Source organism: Choloepus didactylus, chromosome 9 (genome assembly GCF_015220235.1).
Source record: "Choloepus didactylus isolate mChoDid1 chromosome 9, mChoDid1.pri, whole genome shotgun sequence".
Lineage (NCBI taxonomy): Eukaryota > Metazoa > Chordata > Mammalia > Pilosa > Megalonychidae > Choloepus > Choloepus didactylus.
Window position 1 is genome coordinate 45,358,925 of NC_051315.1, and position 22,975 is coordinate 45,381,899.

The following is a 22,975-nucleotide window of genomic DNA, read 5'->3' on the forward strand; positions in this document are numbered from 1 at the left end:
AACCGACAAAAATTCTACCAATTGGCTAATGCCAATTTTTTTACTATGTTAGAGTGAAAATTCATTTGGCCTACTGCTGCTTATCCTCCAATAAATGTAAGTCTATGGAAGCCCAGTCCACACTTTAAAACTTTGATATAATTTCCTTCTTGAAGTTTTCCCTGCCTCTAATATTCTCCACATTCCCTATTGATATTCCATGATGCCTGTAAAATTATATCTCTGCCCTTGGGAGAAAGTGGTGAATATGTAAAACATCTGCCACTCACCTTTTTTAAAGGGAGATTTTATTTCCTTTTCTTTTTTGGATCCCACATAGTAGAAAATGATTCCTGAGCCTTGGTCCATGCTGCTCCCTCTGCTTGGAATGCCCTTTTCTTCCTCAAAGACAAGCCCTTGGCCTAACCAGCTCCACTAAATTCTCAGCTCTTAGGCTTAATACCATTTCTTTAGACACTTTCTCTGAGCCACAGGATTAGGACAGGACTCTATTACACATTATGTTCATCCTTCAGAGTACAGTTGTGATTAACTATTTGCACAATTATCTGTATAATGTTTCTTTTGTCCCCTAGAAATGTAAGCTTCACCATGTCAAGCTTGCTTATTACCGAATCCCCAGCAGGTAGCATCTCTCTTAAAGTCGGTAGGTAGTCAGTAAAAACATTCATTGTTGGATGAATGCATAAATTTTACCCCAGGGAGAATAAATTTCAAAACCTTTCTAAAGGGAATAATAGAGGTTGGAAATTAAATGCAAATTTATCACCTTTAAATTGTGCCTAGTGCTGAACCCATTAAGGTCTGTATCAGGAAGTACAAATACAGGGCACCTCTGTGTATTATCCACTTCTCCCATGTAAATAGAAGACATCGCTAACCGATTCTAGAACTCTCTCCTGTCATTACCTGCTCTTCCCTACACAACTCGCTAACCCTTGTTTATTTGTTTGAATTTCTTGAACAAACTCTTATATAGTGCTTACAATATGTCAGGCACTGTTCTAATTGCTTCACAAATAGTAATTCATTTAATCTCCATAACTCTGTGCTATTGTTATCCCCATTTTACAGACTAGAAAAATGAAGCAGAGAGAAATCGAGGCGTTTGCCCAAGGTCACACAGTTGGTACGGAGCATCTGCAGCATGATGAAGGCTCGTAGCTCTCTCTGGCCTGTGCTGATATGTTAAGCGTCTCCACGGCCCCTGAGGGCTCCAGCCTGAAGAATTAAACACCCTTGGCAGCCAGGAGAGGGCAGCAGCGGGCTCAAGGTGGTATCAAGAAGACTGATTGCCAAGGCCTTCTTGGCAAGCGGTACCACAGCTGCCGAGGACAGTGTTGGGAGAGCCGGGGACTTGACTTAATGCACTAATTCTCTTAATTCAAAGGACAAAATCTGGAGCTTTGGGACCAGTCAGTCCCCTGCACTAACTTGGAGCTAGAACAATCAGGGAGCTAGGGCAAGAAGAAAATATTGGAAGGGAATCAAACAGAGGGAATGTAGAAACTGAGAAGACCAAAGCTTAGAAACGCATGGAGACATACTAGATTGCAAGTTCCTTAAGGGCAGGAAGTTTCACTAATTCAACCAAAGGCCCAGCAACAAATATAGTTCCTGGCACATAGAAAGGCTCACAGTAGCATTAAAGGATCTCGTCTCCCATGACTGGCGATTCAGTTGGCAGTTCCAAGCCCGTCAGTTCAGGAGCCGCCCTCAGGGACACCACATTGCCTAGAGAGTGCAGGCCCACGGTCTCTTGCACTCCTGGATTCCTATTACCCGATGGCAGCTGCAATGTATAGCCTAGTTTCTATGGGAATTTAACGTTTGGGGGATTATTTTCTTTCTAATACCATGCGTTGATATTTTTTCTGACATTAAAATTATTTCAAATTTGGAAAAATAGAAAAATGATCCAGAGTTTTGTCATCTTCAGCAAGCCAATGTGTTCACCTTTATAAAAAATGGCATATTTCTGCTGTTCTGCTAACAAGGGAAGTCAGGTAAATGATGTAGAACATGTGTATTTCCCCTACAAGTAGGTGGCGACAAGAGATACATTTAGTACCAAAATGAGACCATCCAACTGCCAGATAAAACACAGGGTATTTTGTACATAAAGAGGTATAATGTCACCCATTATTTGTAAAAAAAAGAAAAAAGAAAAAAGATTTTGTACTAATGATCCCTAATTCAAATCGTATTGCATAATCCGTCCAACTACATGAACTTGCCTTTTTTTTTAGATGATTTAGTGGAATATTTAGCTTTGGCTTTTTCTCTAGTTATTGTTCCTAATGGTGAAGGAAGTCTTGTAAATGTAACCATTATCAAATCTATAACAAAATATGATGAAAGGATCATTCACATGGGAAGGTAAAGATTTCAAAATAAATGTAAATGTCCACATTCCTTTTATCAAATGCTATATGCTTAATGTTAAGTCTATATTAGGTCCATAAAAAAGATTTGGCAAAAAGTTATAAGCTCTTGACATTTAGCAACATCTGAGAAACCAAGTCATAAGTTGATGTTATAGCTAAGACCAGTGATCACTGAATAAAAGCAAGAGATAAATTTAAACAATCAGTTTCTGATCTAGGAATCAGAGAGCCGAAGGAGGAACCAAGGAAAGGTGGAGCAGTTGCTGGCTTGGCTACTAACTCCAAGCCAACAGGGAGAGCCGGCAGATGAGCAATAGTGTGTGAGAACTACAAAATAGCTGCTGCTTCCCGTCTGTCCTCCAAATCTCACACAAGAATGTCTCTTCTGGCCCACCATAAATGGAAACATACAGGAAGATAATTCTAGAAAATGTAATTTAGACCCATCAGATTAAGCACATGAGAACGTCGCCATAGATATGGGCTTTAAATATCTCTCTGAACCAACACATTTACCATATGCAAATTTTCCGTTCAAAATCCCACCAATAACCCATAGAATCTGCTCTAGGATATAGAGTAATACCTCACAGGGATATGCAGCTCTGAAGGACAGTGTGGAAATAGGGTAATTTGAACTAATTCACCTAAGGAATTAAAATCCCAAATTAAAGGGACAGCGCAGCTAAAGCAAACTTGCAGAAATACAGAATACCGTAACATAACAAAACCAATCTATATCCATAAATATCACTTCAAAAAACAAGTTTTGCCTGCCACCCGGTATAAATTAGATTCTGTTGATAGTCTTGTGCCAAAATAGTGCCTTGCCTTTATATTTATGCCTGATGTGGAACAACAGCTCCACTGGCAGTATAAAATCCTAAAGTAAACAATGGTTTCTTCCACGGTACTACTGAAGAAATTCTGGGATAACAGATGAGTTTTAGGAATTTAATATAACAGAATTGGAAAATTCAGGGCAGCTTAAAAGAAGCATCTTTTTGCAACCTTCGGGGGAGGTAGAATTATTTATTGTCTCTATAAAGAAAAAGCCTTTCTTATACCCCAGGAAAAGTATGTGGTCCTAGAATCTGGGATCTGGCTTCCCAGTGCACCACTGGAGACCATTTTAAAGAAAAGTATAGGAAGAAAGAGGCTGGGCATTTGGTGAGGATTAGAGAAGAGTGTTGTCCTGCCTAAAGGAGTCACAGGATAGTTTCCTGTGACCAAGAGTTGGGGCCAAAAAGGAGGCCACTAACCAGGAATCGAGAAGCCTCCTCAAATGAAGAAAAATGACATTGTCATCAGTGATCCCTGTAGTGGGCAGGACGATGGACTCGGCCATTAGGTAGCTTGGTGTAAAACCGAGCTCCACCACCCTGTGACCTTTGGCAAGTGTAGAAACTGGGCCTGTTGGGGTTGCAAATTACAGAAACTAATTCAAAGAATCTTAAACTCCGTGAATTGAACAGATCATTTAACTGGAAATTCCAGAACTAGCTTTGTACTTGTTTGGATGCAAGAATTTAAACAATGTTCTCAGTAACCTGTCTCTCTTGCTTACAAGGAGACTGCATATTAGGAGGCAGTTGGGTGGACCCGCGGGTTCAATCTTTTTCTGGATCCCATAATATATATCTAGTTGAGTATGGTAGGCCCCAAAAGTAACCACATTCTAATCTCTGGAGCCTGTGAATATGCTACCTTACATATTTTACAAATGTAATTAAGTTAAAGATTTTGAGATGGGGAGATTATCTTGGATTATCTGGGTAGGCCCAATGTAAACACAAGATTCGTTCTGAGTGGAGGGCAAAAAGGTCGAAGGAAGTAGGAAGAGATGTGATGACAGAAGTAGTTGGGATGATGCAAGGAAGGGGCCATGAGCCTTCAGCAACTGAAAAAGACAAGGATACAGATACTCCTTGAAGCCTCCAGAAACAATGCAGTCCTGCTGAAGCCTTGATTTTAGACTTCTGAACTCCCTCACTGTAAGAGTGTAAATTCATGTTGTTTAAAGCCACCAGGTTTGTGGCAATTTGTTGCAGCAGCTATAGGAAACCAGTACACTGAGCTCCTGCTTCTATGCCTTCATTTTCACTAACTGGCTAGGAGTAGATGATTTTGCTTTCACAACCCTTTGAGGGATATACTTTTCTGAATCTCTACTATCTTGCATTATTTGCTGCTGTCTGAAAAGACCTCTTTTAGCAAGTTTGTATTTTCTTTACCTTTACCATTTTCTGACAGTCCAAGTTTGACTGAAACTTGTAAATCAAAAGCTATAAATAAATTCCACTCACTCCATCATCCTGGTATTTTCCTAACAAGTCTTCTGAAATTCAATCTTCAGAAAGAAATAGTGTAAATGAAGATTCAAGAGTGACAGTTTAACAGTGATTGGCAGCTTCAACGTTTGAGAATGAACAAATTCTCACTGCTACTCATCACACCTCTAGGGATCCAATTCCTCTTTTTAAGATCTATAACCTGCATCCCACTCTTGGTGTCCACTTCCATTGTAAACAATTTTTCATTGGTTGACAGTGAAAAAGATTCAACTCAAAATACTTGCAACAGAAATGGGACTCCCCACTCTAGTGCTCCCCAGCTCATGGCAAATATTCTATTGGCAGTTCTAAGTTTACGTCATCAATAAAATTTGTGATGTGAGAGAAGGGACTGTTTCTTTCTTATTAATTCAAGCCAAAGTCCTTAGATTGAGCTAGCTTGAGACCTGAATTAATTCCTGACCCAGTTCCTGTGGCTTGGGGGCTAGGATACTCCAGTTGGCCAGGCCTGGAACAGGTGTCTGTGTCTGAAGCAGAAAAATGGCATGAGAAGGACTGCAAGGCAAACAAACAATCAAAAAGTAGCAGATACCTGTAACATTAAGAGACTAAATTCCTCATCTGTAAAATATAAATAATAATATTATATACCACTTAGGGTTGTCGAAAAATTAAATGAGTCAACTCAGGGAAACTGTTTAGCACAGAGTGATTTAATAGGTACTCATTCAATATTTGTTTTCACTGTTTCTTAATTCTATTACTATTATTATTACTACTAGCCCTATAACTTTAGAAAAGTCACTCACCCTACCTGATTCTCATTCCCTCATCTATCAATAGGGGGTGATGATTAATAATGTTTTAGACTGTCTCAGAGTGATTGCATAGGAAGGAATGGGGAAATCACCACATAATAAAACATTTTATTCTCTTGGCCATAATTTTAAGAGCAAATGATCCTAAATGCGTAAGACATAGAGTTTTTAGCCAAGCAAGTATAATCCTGTCATTTAATGTGCAATTTTTCTTAATACATTTTAATGGAAAGAATGACTTCTCTATTCACTATTCACAGAGACTCTGTAAGTGTTCACTAACTAGAAATGAAATTTGTGTGGCTATGTATCAAGCCACAGAAAGAGAATGTCTTGCAAACCAAAGTCTGAAAGAGTGCATGCACACTCTAGTAGTTCAAAAGCATTTTATAATCCTCCTGGGGGATTGTACGATGATAATATCACTGCCAGCACCATCCCTCTCTAACTGTTCTGAATGTTACTAGGAGTTAAAGGCAACATGTTTTTCAGCAGTAAGGCACCCAAAACAATTAAACACATTTTTCCTTAAGAAAAAAACAACAAGTCTGCTGTAAATCTCTGCCTTTTATGAAAGGTGACAGTGATGTGTTTTCTCCTAGGGCAGCTCTGATAATTTAACTGAGTAAATTTTGCTTCCAGGTAGGCAGGGAAATTTCACATGCCCTCAACGAGTGAAGTAATTCTGAGGATACATTACAATTTCTAGTAAAGTCTTTGTGTTGAATCTAAGAAAGGAATATCGGACAGCTGTGCAGATTTTCCTGACCTGCAGGTAAGGAGAGCAACGACTTTAAAATTCTATTTAACGATCAGCTTGCTCACCCTGAAGAACTTGAAGCATGATAGGAGATGGACTTCAGGAGCTGGGCAGCTCAGCGAAATGGGAAAATAGCGCCACACTCAGTGAGGTCTACAAAATAAATTAAATTTAGGCTTGCAGTATTGTTCATCTAGACCATTGAAATAGTCTACTAACTGGTCTCCCACCTCCAGTCTGCCACCTGCATCCATTATTCCCATTACCCCTGGATAAATATTTGACAGCATGCCTCTAACCGTGGTTAGAAAAGAATTATTGAGATAATATCATAATGCTCCTAGGGCATTATCTGATTCAGGGTAGATATTAAATAAAATGCATTTTTAAAAGTTCTCCATTTGTGATAATTCCCTATACACACAACACAACACACACTTTGAAAACTCAGCATTTTACTGTTGCTTAAACACAAACTCCTTCCACACTATCCAGCTATTTTTCAGGTTTATCACAGAAAACTGCACAGTTCTATTTTTCTCCCCTTGCCACAGTGAAGTATTCCAAATTGCCAAACGTAGTTTCCCATATCCACGTCCTGGCATTCTTCCCCCGTGTCTGGAATATCTGCCTCCTCACATCCCCTACCATTCCTGATGCTCTGTCTACTAAAGCCAGAGCCACAAAAGATTTTATGGCCCTTTTTCCCAAAAGCAGTTTCTGTTTACTGTGCTTACTTTGTTCATGACACCTCACTTACTACGTTTTTATTTGTGCAATTGTCTTTTCTCACTAACAGAAAAGCTTATGCCATAATAGAAAGACCTGAATTTAAATCTCAGTTCTAGCTCTGAAAAGCTATACAAATTTAGGCAAATTACTTAACTTTTCAGTGCCTCAGGGCATCTGGAAAATGCCTGGCTCATGGAGTTTTTGAGAAGATTAAATTGCATAGCAAAATATATGTGAATCACCTAATACAGTGACTGCCACATAATGGGGAATGAATGATAGTTACTATGCTATTTATTAATATGTTGCCCGGTACTTGCAGGCTTTGTGTGATTCATTTTTGCCTTTCTGTACAGACACGCATAGCGCTTGTTTCATGGACTCTGTTATATAAATATGTTTTATGTTGGCAGTAAATAGAAGTTTCTGTCATTAGACTGTGACCATAACATTAATTTGAACATTTTCTATCCTTCCTTTGTAAATCTGTTTCTGTTTGTTTAAATTATGTATTAGGGATTCAAGATCTAAGCATTGAACTTCCTACAACTATAGCTGGGTGGTGAGGATTTTGAAGATGCCACCTACTGGCAGATTGGCAGAGTTTCAGCTAGAAAATGAAGTAAACATGTAACTATATGGCCCCAAAGAAAACCTTTTTCAAAATGTTTTGAGCTTTACCCAGGCTCTAGAAATGGTTCTGTTGCTGAGACTAAGTAGAAGTAGGCTATTCTTGCTTTACTCAGTTGTCTTCAAACTTCACTGTGCCTCGGAATCCTTTGGGCACCTCATTTAAACACTTTTTCAAGACCACAATTCTAAAAATTCTGATTTGTGGAAGGCCCAGAATTTGTATTTTAAACAAGCACCTGTGTGATTCTGGTGCATATTCTAAGAAGCAACACTATACTTTCTAATTTCCAACCCACACCGAAAGAAAGAGAAATGAAAGGTAGCAACTGCTTTGGAGGAGAACTTTTTTTCATTAGTCATATTACTTAGGAAGTAAATAATATGGGGCACATAAGCTCCTGGTAATAACATTAATAACAAAAAAACAGTAATAATAAAAATAATCAGCACACATATAGAACTTATGTGCCAAGCTTTATTCAGAGAGTTTTTCATACAATAGACAGTTAATCTTCCCAACAACCCTTTGAGACGAGTACTCTTGCTGTCATCGCTTTACAGGTGAGCAAAGTGAGGCACAGAAACTTGCCAAAGTCACTCATATAGTAAGGGACAGAGCCAGGATTTCAGCCAAAGAAGTCTGGCTCCAGAGTCTATGTTCGTAAACATGAATTCTTAGTTTATTAAAATTATAGCAAACTTTATAGCCTAGTCAAATCACATGGACCACACAGCTATTCCTCTAAATAAGGGACTGAGTTTCCTGGTTTCCCATAGTGGTTTTCCATTTAATGGAGACTTCAGGGGATTAGGGCACCTCAAACCTTAGCTAACATTGTAGTCACAAGCCACTTTTCTAATTCATTCCATCCTCATGGTTTGCGGTGGGTTTTTTTTTTTGTGTGTGTGTGTGTGTGTGTGTGTGTGTGTTAATTTTTGTTTGTTTGGTTGGTTGGTTTCCTATTTGGGTTGGTCTGGGCTTCTTCCTTTACTTTCCAATGTTAAATTCCCATTGTTGCTGGTTGGAATGTATTATGTCCCCCAAAACGCCATTATCTTTGATGCAATCTTGTGGGGGCTGATGTATTAGTGTTGATTGTGTTGGAACCTTTTGATTGGATGTTTCCATGGAGATATGACCCACCCAACTAGGTGGTGACTTTGATTGGATAATTTCCATAGAGGTGTTAAATCACTGGAGCTATATAAATGAACTGACAAAAGGAGCAGAGCAACTGAGAGTGACATTTTGGAAGAGCTGCAGCCACAAGGGATACTTTGAAGAATGCACAGGAGCTGAGAGAGGAGCTGAAATGCAACCTAAGAGCAAGCAGATGCCAGCCACGTGCCTTCCCAGCTAACAGAGGTTTTCCAGATGCTAATACCTTTCTCCAGTGAAGGAACCTGATTGTTGATGCCTTACCTCGGACACTTTATGGCCTTAAGACTGTATCTGTGTAACCAAATAAACCTCCTTTATAAAGGCCAATCCATTTTTGGTGTTTTGCAAAAAGGCAACATTAGCAAACTGAAACACCATTGTTAAGTACATTCTCTTGTGCTCATGGATACAGGCTTTGCTTGCAAAAATCTCTATACTTGTTTGCGTTTCTAATTTATAAAAAAGATGTCTGATAAACCAATGCTTCTCTACTAAAGATGCAGGTTCAGAGAGACTTAAGGAATGAAGGAATCCTAGCAACTTCTGTATAAAGCAAGTTTTGAGGGAAGGAGCTGATGCCGACCTAAAAGCCTAAAGGTTATATTGAATTGTTTCCTTCTTCAGCAAAAGACATAATTTAATGGGTAATATTTCTCAGGCTATGTTCTCATGAGATTTCAGGGTTGATAATAAAATTTATGCCTAGGGCAGGTTCTTATGACAAATTTTAAGGAGCAATTTGCCTCTTCTTCTATCCCAAAATCCTGAGGGAGAAGAGAAAAATGAGTAAGAGAAGGCAGCAATCAGAACTACAGTTATCCTTAAGCGGAAAGTCTACCGTGATTTGTTTCCTTCCTCATCTCTAACCCTTCACACAGCCTCTTCCTTTTATAGATAAAAAACCTGAATTTTATAGAAGTATAAAGTCCTTACAAAGCTGAGGAAAAGTCATGAGAAAGACCAGGGAGTAAGGCAAATAAAACAACATCCTTTTGCCCAATTCCCTCTTTTGTTCTCAGCAATCTTATCTTTCTCTGTCTCTCTCTAAATCTTTCTTATCCTCCTTTGGTTCCTTGTTCACTACATTAACTGGCATTGATAAGTAACTAAAATATATTGTTTTGTATTGAATTAAGGAAAATTTGAAAAGTTTTAAAAATAAGCTGACCAATTGGGTTCTAGTTGTTGTGTACTTCTCTGTGATATTGAACTACTTTTACTTGTATTTATTCTCATTGTGTTGGTTCCCCTCAGAGGTGCAGAGGTCCCCAACTCGTATTCTAACTGCAATGGCTTACCTTGCTAGTTAACTTATGGAGTTCTTTGCTCCTATTTTATTCAGGGGTAAAGAGTGAAATATATTTAACATAATGTACGTAATTAGTTAGTGGAAAATTGCCACCAAGAACTTTGTCATAGAAACAAAGATGGTCATAGAAACAAAGATACTCAGAAATGAAGGGATCTTTGAGTTGAGTTTCCTATGCAGCATCTCTTCCAGGCATTTGACTACTTTCTTTTGGAACATCTTTAATAATGGAGAATTCAACACTTCACAGAGGCAAGCCCTCTTTGAACTGTGCTGAGCTCTGAAAACTTTTCCTACTGTAGAGCTGAGATTCATGCCCTAAAGCTTTCATACATTGATTCTTCTTGATTGAACCCTTTGGAGTCACACAGAAACAAGTCAGCCTTCTACCTGACATCCTTCAGATATCTGAAGACAGCTTCATGCCCAACCCCTTCCCTCAAGTCTTCTTTTCCTAAGATAAACATCTCTGATTCCTTTTGCTGCATTGTTTTGAGTACCTTTACCCTATTAATCATTCTTCTCTGAATATATTCCCATTTGCCCAAGTGTAGGGCTGAGACTGGGAAGATACATACTAATAGAGGCATCACTGCCTTTTAAAATATTGAAATATTTTCACTGTAATTGAGAAAACAGCAAGGTCCTAAGTCTCTCCCAGAGTCCCCACCACTGCCTTTGCCCCTTACCCCTTGATATCTCCATGGCCAAATAACTAAAGGGTTGTTCCAGTAGCAGTGTCCTTTTTGGTTGGTAAATGCTCAAATCATATCAGTTAGTAAATTTTAAACATCACTAATTCCTATGCATCTCTTTAAAAGTGAGCCCAGACCCGAGGATGAATCTGGACCCAACATCATGGGATTGAGAACATCTTCTTGACCAAAAGGGGGATGTGAAACGAAACGAAATAAAGCTTTAGTGGCTGAGAGATTTCAAATGGAGTCGAGAGGTCACTCTGGTGGGCACTCTTATGCACTATATAGATAACCCTTTTTAGGTTTTAAGCATTACAACTTAAACCACAAGCAGTGAGTCTGTTCCTTTGATGAGCTTTCTCTTGTCTTGAATAGCTAGAACTAAATACCTGTAACTATCAAACTGCAACCCGGTGGCCTTGACTCTTGAAGATGATTGTATAACAATGTAGCTTACAAGGGGTGACAGAGTGATTGTGAAAGCCTTGTGGATCACACTCACTTTATCCGGTGTATGGATGGATAAGTAGAAAAATGGGGACAAAAACGAAATGAAAATAGGGTGAGAGGGGATGATTTGGGTGTTTTTTTTTTTTTACTTTTATTTTTTATTCTTATTTTTACTTTTTCTGGTATAAGGAAAGTGTTCAAAAAATAGATTGGGAAATTGGGGTGATGAATGCACAACTGTGAACAGCTGATTGTACACCATGGATGATTATATGATATGTGAATATATCTCAATAAAACTGAATTTTTTTTAAAAAGTGAGCCAAGAAATAGAAAAAAATAATAAGTTTGAAAATCTCCAACATTTACTCAGCACATCTTATGTGCCCAGCACTATGGTAAATGTTTTGCAAAACATTCTCACTTAATTTTCACAGCAAGATTGTCAAGGAGAAATTATATTCTATTCTATAAATGACAAAACTAAGGTACTTAGAGGTTACATGACTCACCAAATGTTCCAAATCATTAAATCCCAGAGCCAGGATTCAAAAACAGATTAGTGGTCAAATAAGTTTGGGAAATGTGGTGGGTACTTTATCATTTTGGAAAATCATGGTGAACTTAGGCACAATTAAGATTCTAAGAAGCTCTTCAATAAAGAAAGAGATTTGATTCAATGTGACAGAGGTTTGCTCCTTTTCTTGTTTAATACACATAAGCACTTTGGACTGATGCTTTAAATATTTTGGAAGCTGACCCTCACTGTTGACTCATAGTAACTGATCTAAATGATGATTCAGAGCCCCACATCTTTTTCATGAATGTCATCATTAAGGATCAGCTCCCCTTGAATAATGTGTGAGGAATGTAAGCCAAGTGATGAAAACTCTAATAAAGAATCAAAAGGAAATGCTAGAATTTTTTTAAGTGTAATTGAAATAAGAATGCCTTTGATATGCTCATTGGTAGACTGAACACAACCAAGGAAAAAAATCAGTGAGTTTGAAGGTAGGCCAATAGATGTTTCCCGAACTGAAACGCAAAGAGAAAAAAAGAATATACACACACACATACACACACACACACACACTGTGGGACAATTTAAAAGGTGTACCATATGTGTAATTGGAATACCACAAGGAGAAAAAGAGAATGGAGCAGAAGAATATTTGACATAATGATGGCCAAGAAAACTTTCCAAAATTAATTACAAGATACCAAACCACAGATCTGAGAAGCTCAGAGAATACTAAGTAGGATAAATACCAAAAACAACATAAAACACCAGACATACTGTATTTAAACTGCAGAAAACCAAAGGCAAGAAGAGAAAATCTTGAAAGAAACCAAAGGAAAAATCCACCTTATCTATAGCGGAAGAAAGATAAGAATTACATCAGACTTCTCATCAGAAACCGTGAGAGCAAGAAGAGAGTGGAGTGAAATATTTAAAGTATTGGAAGAAAAGAATCACCAGCCTAGAATTCTATATCCAATGAAATTATCCTTAAATAGTGAAACAGAAATAAAGACTTTCTTAAACAAAAACCGAGGGAATCCATCACTAGCAATCTTCCTCTGTAAGAAATGTTACACATGAAAGAATCCTAGGAAACATCACATAAACATCCTCTTTGGATGACAGCATTCTGTTAAGCAGTGCTTGTTCAGACACATGTGAGCTATCTTCCAAGTGGGTGTTTTTCATAACATTAAAACCATTCTTCTCCATCATTTCCCTAGAAATGTCATGAAAGAACTTCTAATTTGCCCATGAAATATCAAACACACTCAATACAGTAGGCAATATTTCTTGCTAAAGAATAAAATAATGTTACTCTGTTATGCATTGATTTTAGTGAACTCTTGCTGGGTTCTCTTTCAGTTTGTTATGATTCACATCTTTAATAATTCATTCTGGAATCTTGCCCAAGATGAATTTAAAGCTCACTGGTCTGGAATGGCAGAATATACCCTCTTTTCTGTCCCTTTTTGAAATGTGTGTCTACATTTGCATGTTCCTATTTTTCTTACTCTTCAAATTTTCTCAAATATTGTCATCCTCATTTACACCCTGGGTATTGTACCCTGGGGGTTAATCTGCCCACAACAGGAAACTTGAACTTATTTTTTAGCAGATTATCTTACAGTATTTTATCCCATCTTGGTTTTCTCTTCTTCCTTCTTAATGCTTATTCTACACAGTTTAATACAGAGATCAGTCTCTTTCATAGATTAACAAAAAAGCAAAATAGGAATTAAAGAGATCTACTGTCATAGAATTACTGAGGTACTCTCATTAGCTACTCTCAGTAGCTATTCTGATTAGCATTACAACTTAAACCACAGGCAGTGAGTCCATTCCTTTGATGAGCTTCCTCTTGTCTTGAATGTAACCAAGATCTTTTGATTTTCCTTGGTTTTTTTGCAAATTGCAAACCATTTGGACTTTAGCCTTTTAAAATCTATTATTCAGATTTTTACTACCTCCTCTGCTGTCACCTTATATTTTTCAACATTAAGGGCCCTGATTTCCATTGCTCTAAATCTGAGGTTATTGGGGAGCCCAGTACACTTTCTATTCTGCCACCCTGGGTCAAGTCTCTTTCTTCTCCGTACCTCAATTACACTATATAGTAATGCAGATGAGTAAAATTTACTTACCAACTTAGGTCCCTCTTGAAATAAATCACTAGCAGACACTGAGTACTTCTCTGGTTGAAAACAAGTATCGATCATTAAGGTTTTGAAATAAGGAAAAATTGGCTTCCTATATTTTGATGAAAAATATTTGTTACTTTCTATTATTACTCACTTATTTGAGATATTCAATAATAAAAGAGCTTGAAAAAAATAGGTGTATAATGTATAATATAATAATGTTTAATAAATAGTATAATATAATAATTGTATAAGGAGAAGTGATACCAATCAGGGTGGATTCTCTGCCTGGTGTGCTCAAATGACCAATTCCTGAGACACTGGGGTTTCAAGGAGAGAAAGAGTTTATTGCTAGGTGCAAAGCAGGAGAATCACACAGCCTATTGGCCTAAAAATCTATCTTTCGGAACTGCAGTAATTCTGATTATTTTATAGTATTAAAACATGGGCAGGTTTTAGGATAATGAACACAATGGCTTAAGATACAAGGCTACAGATGATCTAATTATTGAGCATGCACAGATTGCTTACATGCTTAGTCACAGAATGTATGTAAGAAAATGGTGGCTTAGTAGGATGATGGGCATAGTTTTTAGTATTATAATGGGGTATAAGTCACTTATGGGTTAAGGTTTAAGCTACTGTTCATGTCAGGTGGGCTAATTTTGGTTATATCCAGCTCAGTCTAGCAAGACAGTTTTGGAGTTGGGTGGTTTAGATCTGGGCTGACTCACGGCCTTTCATTAATAAACATTAGGGGCTGTCTTTAGTGATCATAAGACCCTGAAGTTGAAAAACAGGATAAGAGGGTATAAGTGAGGGTCAGACACAAGGTTTTTATAGTCACAAGATAAAGACTATATAGTTATACAGTCATTAACAGAGATCAACAAGCTAGATTACAGTTCAAAGATTTTAGGTATTGCCCTCTGTCTACTCTAATATACCAGAGTGTAAAAAGGAATATCTAGATAATGATTTGGTAATCATAATCACCCCCCAAATCCTAACTCTCATTACAAAAAGGTTTTTGTTTCTCTAACAGTGACTAAATATGGAAGGGAGGCTCCTTCTAATCTCATTGTACCTTTGTTTCCACATCTGTATAATAGGACTAATAAATTAATGCTGTTAATGCCAATCTCTTAGGGGTCCTATAAGGCTAACTGAAAAAATATATGTATATATTTGAACTTGACCTTGGAAACCCTAAAATAGTGAGTACCAAAGTAGGTAAATGATGAATTCAATGGTCCTCAGACATGCATTAAAGAACATTTAGTCACATAATAAGAAAGTTATTATAATTCTCTTTTAATCTCTCTAAATATACATATATATTTAATGCTAATATTGTTTCAAACTTCCCTAACACTTGTTAATCTCCCTTTTAAGCAAAGGGAGGGGTCACAGACATCCCTTGAGCTGGCAACAGCATTTATCTAGAATTTTATCACAATACTTTGCTTTAATTGTATTTATTTTTACAATTATCTGCTATTTATGACAACCAATATTTGTTTTCAATTTTCCATTTCATTTTCAAATAAGCTAATTCAAATAAAAATGAAATTGATTTTTTTAATAACAAGTAAAGGCTAATACAGGTGGTTTGAGGTTTGGCAAAAATCATAAAGTTAGTATATGAAAGACTGAGGAAATACACTACAATGGAATGTCCTCATTGTTTCAGTTTGCTGAAGCTGCTGGAATGCAATATACCAGAAATGGATTGGATTTTGCAAAGGGGATTTATTAGCTTATAAATGTACAGTCCTAAGGCCATAAAAGTGTCCACACTAAAGCATCAACAAGAGGATACCTTCACTGAAGAAACACAGAAGGTGCCCGGAGCACCTGTCAACTGGGAAGGCATGTGCCTGGCATCCACTGGTCCTTCACTCCCAGGTTGCATTGCTTTCCACTTCTGATTCCAATGGCTTTCCCTCTAAGCATCTGAGAGTCCTCTCTTAGCTTCTCTGGGGCAAACTCTGAGCTTCATCTCTTAGCTTAGCATCTCCAAACATCTTTCCGTCTGCATCTCCAAATGTCTGGGTCTGTCTTGGCTCTGAGATCTCTCTCTCTCTCCCTGAGCTCTCTTAAGGACTCCAGCAAACTAATTAAGAACCACCTTGAATGGGTGGGGTCACATCTCCATGGAAATAATCTAATCAAAAGGTCCCACCCATGATAAGTCTGTCCCCACAAGTATGGATTAATAGAACATAGCCTTTTATGTGACACTTAACAGCTTCAAACCAGTAGAAACATTTTTAATGTATTACACTGATATTATCAATGAAGTTATATTTTTATTCATTGTTACTCAATGTGGTGGTCTAAAGCTGTTATGTACCCTAGAAAAGATCATGTTCTTTTAATCCATTCCTGTTGATGTAGACCTATTGTGGGTGGGAACTTTGATTAGGTTATTTCAATTGAGGTGTGTCCCAGGGTGGGTCTTAATCTTCTTACAGGAGTCCTAAAGGGGATAAAAGCCACATAGAAGCTAAGAGATGACATTCAGAGAAGCCCCTAGAGAAGCTGAGCGAAGGAGCAGCCAGAAACTGAAAGCAATGAAACCCAGGAAAGACGGACCAGTAGGTGCCACCATGTGCCTTCCCATGTGACAGAGGAACCTGAGCTCACAGGCAGCTAGCCTTCAGAGCTCAGGTACCGTCCTGTTGATGTCTTGATTTGGACATAAGACGGTCTCAGAACTGTGAACTTGTAAGCTGATAAATCCCCATTGTAAAAGCCAACTCATTTCTGGTATACTGCATTCCAGCAGCTTTAACAAACTAAAACCTTAAAAAAATAAATCTTTGTAAAGCTGGTGGTTGGTCCAATCTCCTGATTTCCAATGCTTCCTACACAGAATTTTTAAAGGACTCATCAGTAAACAATAAAAATACAATTTGGTATTTGATATTTGACTTTTATCTCCTTTAATATCGTACCTCCTTTGTATGTCATATAGCAACTATCAGAGTGCTAAGTGCACAATCATTATTCAATAAATATTCAAATAAGCAGAATTGACATTTAAATGTACCAAAAAGTTTGTGTTTAAGATACAGGTGCCTCCCACCTCATCTCAAAATGCCTCCAGATGTTAACACAACCAGAACAATCTCTACCCTCACTCCCACTCTTAATTTTGAATCTGTTGCTCAGATAATGTAGAGACAAAAGAAACAAGTCTAGCTCACAGAATCTTTCACAATTTATTGATTCATAATGTCTGCCAGTACTCTGCGAGCACGCAGTGGGAAATTCAAGACAAATTAAGGAAGCACACTTTTCTCAAAGCTTATATATGCTAAACGCTTTTACACCACTAAATATCTTCTTTAATACCTTCCCCATTCAGTTCTTGCTCTCCATCACCATGACAATGCTCGGCATATAAAGAGAGCCTTTGTCAATAGAGGCCTAAGGTGAAATCTTTTGATGTGTCTCCTCAGACATCTCATCCATATCCATATCTTCTACTAGCAGGCTCTTGACATTTTATGTCTAAAATACCTAAATCCTATACAGTCAATAGGGAAAGGAGAATAATACCTCTATACCCTCATCACAGAAAAGGTTGTCCAAAGCACTAAGCCAAAAATAAATGCAAAATGTTTCCAGGAGCCTCAAAGCTTGGGTGAGATATTTCAATATTGACGAGAAGTACTATTTACCATTAAAACATCTAAAAGGAAAACCAAAGGCTGAAGACAAAGGTAGGCGAATTGTAGATTTAAATTCCTCTGTCCTGGAAGCTCACACCAATTCCATTTGGTTAGTCTCTTCCTTTAAGACTATGTAATCCTCTCACCTATTACCATGCTTTTCCTTTATTTCTGACATTTGGTCTTAAGGCACTTAAAAAGTGTTGTGGATGACTTCCAAAATAAAGCAATTGGCTAGAATTCAGAATTCTGACATTTGCCTGGCTTGCTAGGTTATTCACTGGAGACTAAATTTCTGAACTTTCTGATCAGTTGGTTGATTACTAGCTGATAACTCAGGCATTCCACCAGTCTTCCACCTGCCCTCAAGAAGGAATCTGGTATAGTTACTTTATGAAAGGCTAAGCCCCATTTTGCCTTTAATAGATGATTTCTTTCATCATCTTTTAACCCAATGAGACAGTTCTTATTATCTGTATTATATGGAATAGGAAAACTGAGCATAGAAAGTAAATTGTTCAAAGTTATGAAGCTTGTGAAGGGCAGAACCAGATTAAAATCCAGGTCTGGTTACCTATATTCTACCTTCTGACTCTATGAGTTTACTTATTCTAATTATTTCATATCAGTGAGTTCAGACAGTATTTGTCCTTTTGTGTCTGGCTTATTAGGTTATTGAGGGACAGAGTGGGGGTAGGGAACGGACTTAATGCTTAAATTGTAGAGTTTCTATTTGGGGTGATTAAGTTTTGTCAATGAATAGTGTGAAGATAACACAACATTGTGAACATAATTAACTGCACTGAATTATATATGTGAATGTGGTTAAAAGGGGAAATTTTAGGCTGTATACATGTTGTTAGAACAAATTTAAAAAAAAAAAAAACCTAGGACTGTACAATACAACAAACCCTTTTGTTAACAATGAACTATAGTTAATAGTACAATTATAAAAATGTTCTTTAATGAATTGTAACAAATATACCACACTAATGCAAGGTGTTAATAATAGGGTGGTATATGGGTACTCTGTATTTTCTGCATGATTTTTTTCTATAAACCAACAACTTTGCTAAAAAAAAAAAAAAGGGAAAAAAACCTAGGTGTGTCCAACTACAAAATGTATTCTCTTTCTATTACACCAGCCAGCTCCAGAATACTGTTCTTCAAAACATCAATCTTAAGAATGCTTTAGAAAGAATATTAAAGAAGTATTTCAATTGACTGTCATCTAATATTAGCCTTTACTTGCCATAAGAGGCAAATATTTTTCCTTTATTATCTGTCCAATCAGAAATGCAACTCCCATAGATATTTAATTTCTTTGCTGGCAATTTTTGATGGTCAAACAGTCCCTCTGGTCAAATTCTGTCACTGTTACTTCTGCCTTGTCTCTTCTGCAAAATGCATGGGAAATAAATGGATTTCTACATCCTGCTAATGCTTGTAATTGGTCCCTCGTTCAGACTACGAAACTACTACTCAAATTATATGTTTTTTTAACTTCTGTATTTTTTAACCACTGATAACTATTGTTTATTTATCAAGTTCAAGAAAGCTCCCCCCAACCTACTGGACTGGCATTCATTAACAGCACTTCACACAGACCAACACCTGCATAATAAGCACAAGCATTCTGCAAATAACACTATCCATATAAATATAAGGCTGATACATGGGAAAATATTCTATGATCTTTAAGTTTTCTCAAAGAAGGCAAACTTTCACCTAGAAAGAAACAAAACTTGGGTCATTTGGCTGCCTGCTGGAAGCCTCCACATGAAAATCTGGATTTCCAAATTTTCTAACCATTGATGCATATTGGCATCTATTTATTGCCTATAGACTTGGGTCTGGGGTATCTGAATTTTATACCCAGGTTTCTTTTTTCTTTGTGTCCCTGAGCAAGTTTTATTTCTTCCCAATATCTTAAGGCCAAAGCTCTTTTTCTACTTTCTCTTTCCCAAATGTATCCTTCTAATTCTGTGTCACTCTTCCCTTAAAGCTCACTATTATTATCATTGATAAGGACATCTTATTACCACCACTCTTGGGATTCCATAGAGAACAGACTTCCAGCTTGCTTCTGGGAGAAAGCAGAATGGGAGGATGATCTTCTGTCTTTTCTCATCACTCACTCTGGAGGAGTGCCTTGACTGTTGACAGTTCTAAAGTGATGATACTGAGCAAGTGTAGCCCAATCCCTTCTGGCTGTTCTTTCTTATTTTAGGACCTGCCCTTCCTGTAGACTGTTCTTCTTTCCCATTCTTTCTTCCTTTATGACTCTCTCTCCTCTTCTCTTTGTCCCTGTCCTTAGAGGCTAACTGATGTTCAGTTAATCTGCTTGTGACTAGGTGCATAAATTCAATTTAGGGAGAAGGTAGACAGAAACCCATTTTGACCTATGATCTAAGTCATATTCTCCATTCTAGTAATGAAGCTAATCTTTCAATATTTATTTTACTCCTGTACCATTTCTCAATTGGGATAGATATTGGCAGGGAGAGAATCATGATTGATTAGCAACTCCAGATCCCAGTTATTATTATTCCCATAAGTAACCCATTGCTATCTTTTAAATGTCTGCTTCGAACAAATGCTGCTTACCCTGTCCTGCCTTCTCCAAAATATGGAATGAGACTCAGTCTTTCTTCAACAGGCTGTATTATAAAAAGTTGGAGAATAACTGAAGTTTAATATATATAGGTAATGTGAGTATCCTTCATAAACTACCAATTCTAACCAGACCTCATTATCTTCACTTAGCATCCAGCATGTTCTAAGACAAAGGCAACCCTTTATGTTCCCACTATCAGAATATCCAGATACCTCTTCTTCTTAGTGTTCTGACTCCAAATCTCTAAGGCTTAGAGAAAGTAGGAGTTCTTTCCATTTCCCAGTTTAAGACTTCCCTCCCTTCCTGCCCTAGGATGACCGACAATGAGACGATCCATTTCCTTCAGAAGAAATCACTACCTGTATCCACAGAATATGTTTTGTCCTCATGTGATATAAACAATAAATATGACAGCCCATTTCTCAAAGTCTTACTTATTTAATCTCAAGTGCACAATACATTTAATTCATGTTGTACTGTGCCAGGCCCTACTTATCTTTTTTTAATAATCCTCCCTCCAGGGTAATATAAAGAGAAGGTAAGTAGCACATTGTTCCAAGAGTGACCAGCCTCAGCTCTAGAACTCCTGTGAGCCAGAGCTTGAACCAAAGAACATGTCTCCAAAAAAACAAGCAAACGCTTAGTCATAGGGCAGAAGAAATCCAGAGGTAAGAGCAGAATGTCTCTAATTTTTCAGTTATATAGTTTGGCTCAAATATATGCACTTTAGTAAACAGAATGCAGCTTTTCTGTCCAATGTGTCAGCTTTGATTGACTTTACTGGTTCAGAGTTTGCTCAAAAACAGTGGATAAGTGCTTGGATGACTTGCATGTACATGGTTAAAAGGGCTTGTGTTGGTGATCCTTCCAAGAACAAAGGTAATATCTGCTGCAAGGAATCTACTGCAACAAAAATTAAGATTTAGTATGCTCTAGGCCCTCTGTTGTATCATTCATTAGAATTAGCTACCATTGTTGACATCTTGATTTGTCCTGAGCCTCTTATAAGAATTTTGTATACAGTATCACTTAATCCTCACAACCATGAACAAACACTTTTATTATTCCTAATTTATAGATGAGAAAACTGAAGACCAATTGCCTAAATGCCTTGCCCAAGTTCTCTCTGCCAATCCTGGACCTGTTTGACTTCAACGTTTCATTAACTATGCTTCTGTGTCAAATGGTGCACATGAATGGAAGTTGCTGAAATACTGGAGAGAACTAGAAAGGCAGAAGCCACACTCACCAGCATCCACTAATGCATTACCCAGCAGGCAAAGGGCTGAATTTTGCGTACATAAAATTCTCCAGCAGAGTGACACCCAGGCTGGGGGCAGATTCCCAAATGGGAAGATAAGGTAGATTCAGTGATTTCAAGAGTTCTATTGAGCCATATGAAATCCTAAACTCACAGGTTTTTTTGTGGGGTTTTGTGTGTGTGTGTGTACTAAAAAAATACAGTTATAATTATTATCAAGGGTTAAGCATCAAGAAAAACACAGTAAAAATGGATCATACTAGTCCAAATGATTGGGAGTTGTTATTTTAAACCAATGTGCTGCTTGTGGCCATCCCCTCCCACTGCCACTGGCTCCCTTCCCTTCATCACCTTGTTCTCTGAGTCCCTGCATAGCCCAGCAGACTGATATGATGGAAGTTTGTATGCATATATGTGTATACATGAGCATTATTATTGTCATTGTGAGCACATGGATATTCCACAGAAAATACTTTGGGAAAAAAATGGCATAAGTCTCATAACAGAGCTAAACCAATAAGACTAAAGGTAATAGGGATAAATTTGAATCTGCCATTGATATTTTAAAAGTCCCATTAGGCAAGGACAAAATTCAGGCCAACAGTGCCTTTATAAAAACCCAGGGATAGGGCTGCCATGAGTCAAAAGATAATGACAAAGCCTCAAGTTAATGAAATCTTAGGCTACATTAAAAGAAGAGAAGTGTCCATGTAATGGGACATTAAGTTAGGTGAAAGTTGGTGTGTATTCAGTTCTGGATGAAAAAACTTCAAATAGAATGTTGACAAGTTAAAGAAGAACCAAAAGACAGTAACCATGAAGTTGAAATTTCTGGAAACCATGTCATATGATATCACTGAGGAATATTTTAATTGAAGTAAATATTTGGCCAGAGGTTTAGGGGATGATAAGGAAGATGTGGAGTTATTTTACTATATTTGGTAGATTGTGAGAGGGATAAGGTGTAGACTTAGTTAGTATATTTCTGGAAGCCTGAACTGGAATGAACAAATTATAGTTATAAGGATTGGGTTTACGTTTAACATAAATTAAAATTTTAAACAAGGTGTATCATTGACAAATTGGGTTAATGAAAAATTACTAAAAACCCAAACAAAGCCTTGTTAGACAGCTCTTAGAGGTTGTAAGGAACAGAGGCTTTTTTCTAGTTGCCTCCCTTAGTAGGGGTTCACCCTGAAAATTCATTAGTAAAAAAGAAAGTCTCCGAATCACACAACCATGTCTCAAGAAGAAATGAAATTTCATTTCTTAATGTCCAGAATTCAATAGCATCTTTGATCATCCAAGAACTTCCTGTTTGCACCAACAGCAATTTTAACCATTAACTATACTCATGACTTCACTTCTCCTTTTTGCTGTTCTAACTGCTTATTTTTTAAATACAGTTTTGTTGAGATATATTCACATACCGTACAATCATCCATGGTGTACAATCAGCTGTTCACAGTACCATCCTATAGTTGTGCATTCATCACCCCAATCTATTTTT